The sequence below is a fragment of the Rattus rattus genome, chromosome 9, assembly GCF_011064425.1.
Source record: "Rattus rattus isolate New Zealand chromosome 9, Rrattus_CSIRO_v1, whole genome shotgun sequence".
In the NCBI taxonomy this organism is placed as follows: domain Eukaryota; kingdom Metazoa; phylum Chordata; class Mammalia; order Rodentia; family Muridae; genus Rattus; species Rattus rattus.
In genome coordinates this window covers 668,330-676,555 of record NC_046162.1, presented here as the reverse complement: position 1 = coordinate 676,555, position 8,226 = coordinate 668,330, and the positions used below count along the sequence as shown (strand labels likewise).

At 41.2% G+C, this 8,226-nt stretch overlaps 1 pseudogene; it reads right to left on the bottom strand.

Moving 5' to 3' along the window:
* Positions 1–6,683: 6,683 nt before the first annotated feature.
* Positions 6,684–7,161, bottom strand: LOC116910424 (annotated as a pseudogene).
* Between the last annotated feature and the right edge of the window lie 1,065 nt (positions 7,162–8,226).

The following is an 8,226-nucleotide window of genomic DNA, read 5'->3' as shown; positions in this document are numbered from 1 at the left end:
ACATTATTACAAAGCTGTAGTAGTAAAACCAGTGCTGTGATGACATGAGGAATGATATCTAGATCAGTGGGATATAATTGAGAATCTAGACATAAATGAAAATACCTTTGGTCAACTGTCTTTTATGATAGTACCAGGGCCTTTCAATGGGCGAAAAAGTTTCTTTAGCAAATGATTTAGAAACTCTCATACCAAAGAGTTAAATGGGGTCATTTCTTCATATTAAATATGAACCTTAAGTCCCATTCCAAAAAAAGATTTAAGTGTAACCTCTGAAACTATATAACCTTAGGGGAAAAATCCTTCCTAATCTTGGATTTAGCATTGTACTCTTGGTACAGCACCAAAATATAAGTGAGAAGAAACATTGATGGACAAGAATCAATCTTTATCAAAGGACAAAATGGGAAATGGAACTTCTTAGGATTAAGAAGCTTCTACACAGAGAAGGACACCGCCTTCCAATGCCAGAGGCAGCCTGCATCGTGGGAGAGGATCTCTACCTGTAGTCCATCCAACAGGATGGTTGTGTGGTAGGGTGCGGAGCTACTACCTGGAATATACAAAAGTTACAAAGGTCAACATAAACATCTCAGTCAAAACTGAGGTGTGGATATATATATATATATATATATATATATATATATATATATATAAAGTGTAAATGGCTGAAAGATATTTTTAAATATATTCAACATCCTTAGCCATCTGGGAAATGCAAATTAAAAGAACCTTGAGTTTTCCTCTACCCCAATCAGAATGGCAAATGTCAACATGGCAATTTAGCAACGATGCTGGCAAGGACTTAAAGAAAGAGTAAACTTCATTCACTGTGGCTCTGTTGCTAAGAATGCTAATTGATGCAGCTACTCTGGATGTGAGTGTGGAGAATTCTCAAAAAACAAAAACCTACAAATGAGTGCCCTGTGTGATCCAGTTGTACCCTGCTTAGCATATGCCCAGAGGACTTGACATTCCCCTCCACAGATGCTTGCTCAGTAATGCTCACTGACAACTCATTCACAATAGCCATAAATAGAAATAACCCAAATGCCCTTCAGCAGAAGAAGGAAACCATAGGGCACGTATATTACAGAATACTGTTCATTTGTAAAGGAGAAAGGAAACATGACATTTTTAGGAAAATAGACGGACCTAGAAAAGATTTCACTGAGTGAGGTAACCAGACCAGAAAGACAAAGGCCACCTTACTCTTTCTGATCTGAAAGAGCTAGTTCTAAATCTTCAGATGTTAGCATATAACATGGAATGACAGCAGAGAATAAGGAAGTGAGGAGACACCACTGAGGTGGATTGGGGGAGATTAAAAGAGAGGGGACATGGTAGGGTTGAGTGATTAGAAAGGGGTATAGGGAAAGGAAGGAGGGCTTTATTTAGAAAGGAAGCTTCTCTTTCAACATATAGAAACCATCACAGAACCACAACCTATCAAAACGAACTGTCCAGCCCAGTTCTACATGATACATCTTCAGCACAGTTCTGGAATCTAAGGGTTTGTGGTAACTGTACAGGAGGAGGCAGAAAGACAGTAAGAAGCAGAGGAACAGGGAGGTTAATGTGAAAGTGTGTCTACTAGAAACGTCAGAGAACCTATACCTGTGAAGTGTCACAGTATGACTCCCTAAAGATGATCCGACCAAGGACAGCACCAATATACACACTAATGCAGAACAGCGGAACATCACTAGATCTGAATTGAGGACAAAGAACTGCAGGCATTGAAGAATGCTGAAGGCGTACTCAGGGAAGAGCACACAAACCGGTTATCCAGTTCCAAGTAGTAGCCTGGGACAATGTGTACTGACTAGTAACATAGTATAGACCAACATAATATAGACTGAGCACATTGTATTTATACATATAGGAATAAACACACACACACACACACACACACACACACACACACACACACATCCATGCCCGCACACGTACACACACTTTAAAACAATTAAGATATCGTTATTTGAAAGACAGCTAGGGTCTAGGGTGCATGAGGGGTTGGAGGGATGAAAGGGAAGGGGAGAATGCTGTAAGTACATTATCTGAAAGATAATAACTAAACGTCATGAAGGTTGGAGGATAGCAGTAAACAATTAGTTCTCTGAAGTGGAAGTATAGTGGTTGAGAGCCATTTAAAAAACATTCAATATCCTTAGCCATCAGGGAAATTGAAATTAAAATGACTGAAAACTTTACCTCATTCCAATCAGACAGCTAAGATCAAACAAACATACTGTTGTCAGTAAGTGGTGGTGTGGATGTGAAGATAAGGGAACCCTTACATAGTGCTTCTGGGAGTGCAAACTCTTGAAGCCACTATTAAATCAATGTGGAGGTTCATCAGAAAGCTAAAAGCACACATGATCTAGATGTTTTATTCGTGTGTGTGTTTGTGTGTGTGTGTGTGTGTGTGTGTGTGTGCGTGTGCACACACGTGTGCACAGGATTTCATATCTAGAAACATCTGCTCACCCTTGTTCATTGCTGTTCTAGTCACAATGTCCAGGAAAGTGAGATAAGCCTAGATGTCCATTATCTTATGAATGTACAATAAAAATGTGTTATGCCTAAAAATGGAATATTCTTTACATACAAAGAAAAGTAAAATTACCAGGCCAGTGGGGGGTGCTGGAAACAATCATTCTGAGTGGCATAACTGAAACCCAGAAAGACAAATACTATTATATTTTCTCGAATATGTGGCTGTTAGTATTGATTGTTATGCTGTGTGTGTTTGGCTTAGAATAACCACTGAAGCCCAGGAATCACTGAGGGACCAGAGATGGGTTTGAGAGGGGAGTTATAATGAACTGAAATATGGTGTTTAGAGGAATAAGGGAGTAAGAAATTTCATATGCTGTACAGGAATAGTGGTTAGGTACAGAAGGGATTAGGAAAGGTATTAATAGTGCTAAACTACTTTTGAAAAAGACACATGACAGCCCCCTACTCTTATTTAATTACTTAATTCTATTTCCATCTCAATTGCAGGCTTGCCACCCTTTTCATCTACCAGTCCCACCCTCACAAATCCCTCTCCATATTACCCTCTCCCCTTCTCTTAAAACTTCCTAAAAATATACTAAATTCCCCTTAGTTGTATATTTTTTTAAAGAGAAAATTTATCTCAATAAAAATATTCAATGAAAGTAGGTCTTACCAATGAAGGGATCATTTGGACCCTTTTGAAGTTTAGTTCCTCCTTCACACAACTTCTGTCAAGTATTCGTGATCAGCAATAGTCTCTCTTAAATTTGAAGAGCATTGGTATCTGGGGATTCATATCTGGTTATTCTGTGGCAAAATGAATAGTATCAATTGCATCTTCTATCAGGAACTTACTTTACTTATCACACTCTATGTGATTTCACTAACCCAGGAATTTTGTAATGTGAAGGAAACAAACTGGATGAAAGAATAAAATTCTAACCTGTGTTCCTTTTTATTAAAGTGTGTTTGTTGGAACAAGGCTGGTATATATAATATTCCATAGGCTGGTATATATCATGTTCCATAGGCTGGCATATATCACGTTCCATAGGCTGGTAGATGTCTTATTCCATAGGTTTCCAGCTTTAATGCCCACTCTTTTCAGGCCACCAAATGATAAATTCAGTCATTTCATCATTACAATAGCAGAACCCCAGCAACTCCATTATAATTAGCTCATCATATTGATTCCCAGCGCCTCTGCTTCACTGTGGTAAAAATTGTTCAAACTCAGAAGGACCACCTCTCCTGTGCAGCTTGCTTTGAAAGAGCAATCATACTTTTAAACACCAGAGTACAGCCATTGATTTTGGAATCAATGGAACATCAGGGCGACCCAGGGTCTCTGACTGGCAGGGGGAAAATGGGTAAGAACATTTCAAGTAAACACTAAATTACATAAAATCACGTCTCCTTTGGCTGTCTGCATGTTTGAATTTGCCTTGAAATAGACATGAAATGTTCAACATTCAAACTCAGGAGTCTGAAATTCGGCCACACACTTGCCCGTTAGCCCCACTGCTCATGTTGACTCACTCTGAAGGGTTTTCTCACACTTCATTTTAAATTTTTATCGCTTTCCAGGAGATGGGATTTTAGGCTGTGGGCTTGAATCAGAATGTACTCCCTTCAAACATGGCAAAAAGTCTAGCATTGTTTGACAATCAGTATCTAGACAAATGCTGATTTTACGTGCTGCCAGAGAAAGTAAAAATGCCCTTGTTGGAATGCTAAGTCACAGGCTGAACTTCACACTAGTGACAAATTAGGAACTGTGGTATTTTCAAGTTCATATACTATTTAGATGAAATTATGCTAAATAATAGATAATTCCAACCTTTCGGTTCCTTTTTCCCTAAGCAACCAGACGCCTGTCTTTCGACTCTTTTAACTATTTGCTGTCAAGGCCACGTAAAGAGTAACGAAGGTTTTTAGTTCTCTGCTGTCATTTTGGAGAGCCCGTTCCAAGTTATCATATATTTCATTCTATTTTTTCATGCAACTCTAATCTTGAGTAGCTAAAATTTCAGCACACGGGACATAAATTTGTGCCTTGCTTTCCGCGTACCTTCAGTCGTTGACAGATGGTTCCTGGCAAGAATCAGCTTGGGTGGGGAGCGAAAGTTCCAGAAAAGGTAAGAATCTGTATGCATAGCTGATATCCCTCAGGCTTACTCCTGTACTTCACATGATAAACAGAGACCTTAGCCTGGCCTTCTGGGATGGCCCTTACCAATGATGGCTTTGTCTCTTGTTTGAGTCCCAGTTCCCTGGTCTGTAAATCAGACGTAATTGTGTTTGTCATCTCCTTTACTACACTGGGGGATTTTAAGGACTGCAAAACCACATAGTGCTTGACAATATAAAATGTTATGGTAATGGTTAAAATGAAGAATGACCTTGTCAGGCCAATAAGCAATCTACTCCTAGGGAGAGAGCAAGGCATCTGGGATATGAATTAACTCTCTCTCTCTCTGACCATTGGGGCACCATTTTTAGCTAGTGTGCTAGAGGGCATGAAAGAAAGAACATAGCATTTCCCTTCCTGTGCCTGTCAGAATTTTAAAAATAACCGAAAATATATACGGGTATCTTGAAAACTCTTAGAAAATTCAAACTATTAAATCTGCAAAGCCATCTTTCCATCCCGCATAATTGCTAAAGGAACTAATCTCCAAGTCTCATCCCTTTAAAATGTAAACTAAACTCTGCGTGCCTTCTATAAAGTTCTCTCTGAATTTGGCTTCAAAGCTTAGAATCAGGAACAATATTGCATTTGTCCTTCACAGCTCATTACGTTCCTGGAGTTTTAAGGCAGGAATCCTGGCTTAGGGAGTCCCAACAGAGGAGGCACCGCCACCTGTCCCAGTTAAGTCAATTAAAGAGATGAGCATTAGTGAGAGACAACTAAAGAAGGTTTAATCAATGTAGGTACTGGGAGGAGGGACAGATAGAGGGCTATAGTTACCTCTAGTCTATCATTAGGGCCCTGATTTGAGCTTGAGATTTGAACAGAGGAAGGATTGTTACCGGGTCCAAGCTGTATGTAGTTAAGTTTTCTTGTGGATGTGACCCAGAGGATCAGCATGCTGCTTCCGATGCTACGGAGCCTCTCAAAAAATACTCCTTGCCTTTGGGGGTGGGGGCAGAGTAATCTGATTCCCCTAAAATGACCGCTCCTGTTCCTGCAACCTCACCATCACACATACTCTGATTTTGGGGGGTGATGCATCCCACAGGACTCTGTGGACCTTAGGGGTTATCTTTCTCCTGATATAAGATGTTAATTAGCCTGACCCATCTCCCTGGTATCTAAGGTTAGGGCAGAAAAGGTGGAGTCAAGGAGAAACACTGAAGAAGTAAAAGCAGAAGGAAGGGCATTGAGTTGATCCAGTGACTCCTTTGATGACAATGTTATGAACTATCCTTGTACGCAAATGCTTTTGTGTACAATGCTTTGAATTATTTACATTTTAAAACCTATATTCTAAGCTGATCATTCATTTGAACTACCTTGCTAGAGCCGTTCTAAAGAACGGAAACATTCTGCCTTGCAGCTTTTACAGACAAGAAAACTGAGTTCACTTTGCCCTGAGGGTTGTAAGAAGGAACCATGGCCATTGTTACTCTCCTGGCTTCCTTCTGGTGATTAACAGACAGCCTGTGGCACCTCCAGGCTCGACTGCACCCTCTGACTTCTGTCTACAGCTCAGAGCATGCTCCTATATCTACATCTGCATCTTTTATTTCCTGTTCATAAAGCTACCCCTTCTGACGGATTAGGAGACCACTGTACTCCAGCGTGACATCATGCTGAATCCGCTAATTCTGCAATAACCTTTTGCTAATATCGATAGACATTCTGAGGTCTATAGGTCAGAACATTACGGGGGTTGTGAAGAAAGAATTCAGCTCACAATACCATTTTCTTAAATCTGGGTATATTTAATCAATAAGGAATAATTCATTTTACCACCACTAATTTATGTGACTATTTTTTCAAGCATTTTGAGTGTTGAAACCCACCTTGCTCACCTGTTTGCCGATGTGCCTTTCTACATACCGGGCACTAAGTTCTGCCATTTCCCTCATTTATGTCCGTTGTTTTAACTACTGATCTTTTTCCTCACGTGTTTCTTCAAAGTTTATTCAATACAACATAATCTCCAACTTTACTTAGGTGACTGACCACATCCACGACCGAAGCTCCCTCTAAACTGGAATTCTGTTGCTGAACCAGCCCCAGCCTCACTTTTCTTGTCACGTTCAGGTAGGTGTCTCTGTCTGCACCCCCTCTTGTGAATCTTGCAGGCCGCTCACCCTCTGGACCTTTGGGCGGAGGCCTGCCGGTCTCTGGACGGCTGCAGCATAGGGTGGCGGGCACGATCTCCAGACGTAGGTGCAGTAATCCCGGAGTTACTGGATGCCCTCATTCGTGAGGTACCAGTAGAAATGTCTCCAAGCAAACTGCTCCTTCTCGTAGTCTCGAGACTTGAGAGACTGCATGGCCTTCATGTTATGAAGGTTGGGCACGTGCTTGTCGGCCAGCTCGGGGTGTTTGGGCATGTGGACGTCTTTTTTGGCAACCATCCCGCCTTCCTTAAAAAGGAGTTCATAGATGGCAATTCGGTTCTTCTGAGGCATCTACATCGCGGCGGCTGCAGGATCCGAGGCAGAGGCTGGAAAGTTAACTGCGGATCCTTAGCCAAGGCCATTTGTGTCACCTTGGGTTTGCACAAAGAAGCCTCTCTTCAGTAAATGGTACTAATGCAGGGGCTCATGTCGCTCCTTGTATTAAGTGAATAAAATATATTAAAGTTGTAAAATTTTAGAAAGCTTATCATTCCTTACACATTCCTGTCCCTGAGTATTTTGGGTATTAGCACCATTTACTTCACTCCAGAGCTGACTACCTGTACAGATTTTCATCCCTGGTGGTCAGAAATTCAGAGTAGAATAGAGTTCAGGGAATTATATTTTATCAAGCTTTCTAGGTGGTGGGGATCATGGGTCATCAAGTTTCCAGATATCCACATGGTGACAAGTGTTTCCTGAACAAGATAGACACGTAAGGAAAGCTTTCACTTAGGCAGGGTGTGGTAGCTCATGCCTTTAATATCATAACGTGGGAGCAGAGCTGGTCTAACTAGATGTCTGCGTGTGGAAGAATCCAAATAGATCTATATTTGTCACTGTGCACAAAAGTCCGTGGATCAAAGACCTCCACATAAAACAGGATACACTAAATCTAATAGTAGAGAGAGTGGGGGATGGCCTTGAACTCATTGGTACAGGAGACAAACTTCCTGAAAAGAACAGTAGCTCAGGCACTAAAATCAACAATAAATAAATGGGACCTCATGAAATTTCAAAATGGACACTGTCGAAGGACAAAAGGGCAGCCTACAGATGGGAAAAGATCTTCACTCACTCTACATCAGACAGAGGGCTGATGTTCATAATATATTAATAACGCTACAATCCACAGACCCAAAGACGTTTAATAACAAGGAGGGTCCAAGGGAGGGTCATAGTGAAGGGGAAATAAAATAATCATCAGAGGAGGATAGAGGGAAGGAACCAGGTGGGGCAGGGGAAGGAGAGGGGAATGAGGGATGTCAGGTAAGGGAGAGCTGGGAAGAGAGGGTTAGGAGAATGAGCAGATATCGTGGCAGTTCAAGGTGGGGGGTAAGGTGGGGAAGAGGCATTTCCAGA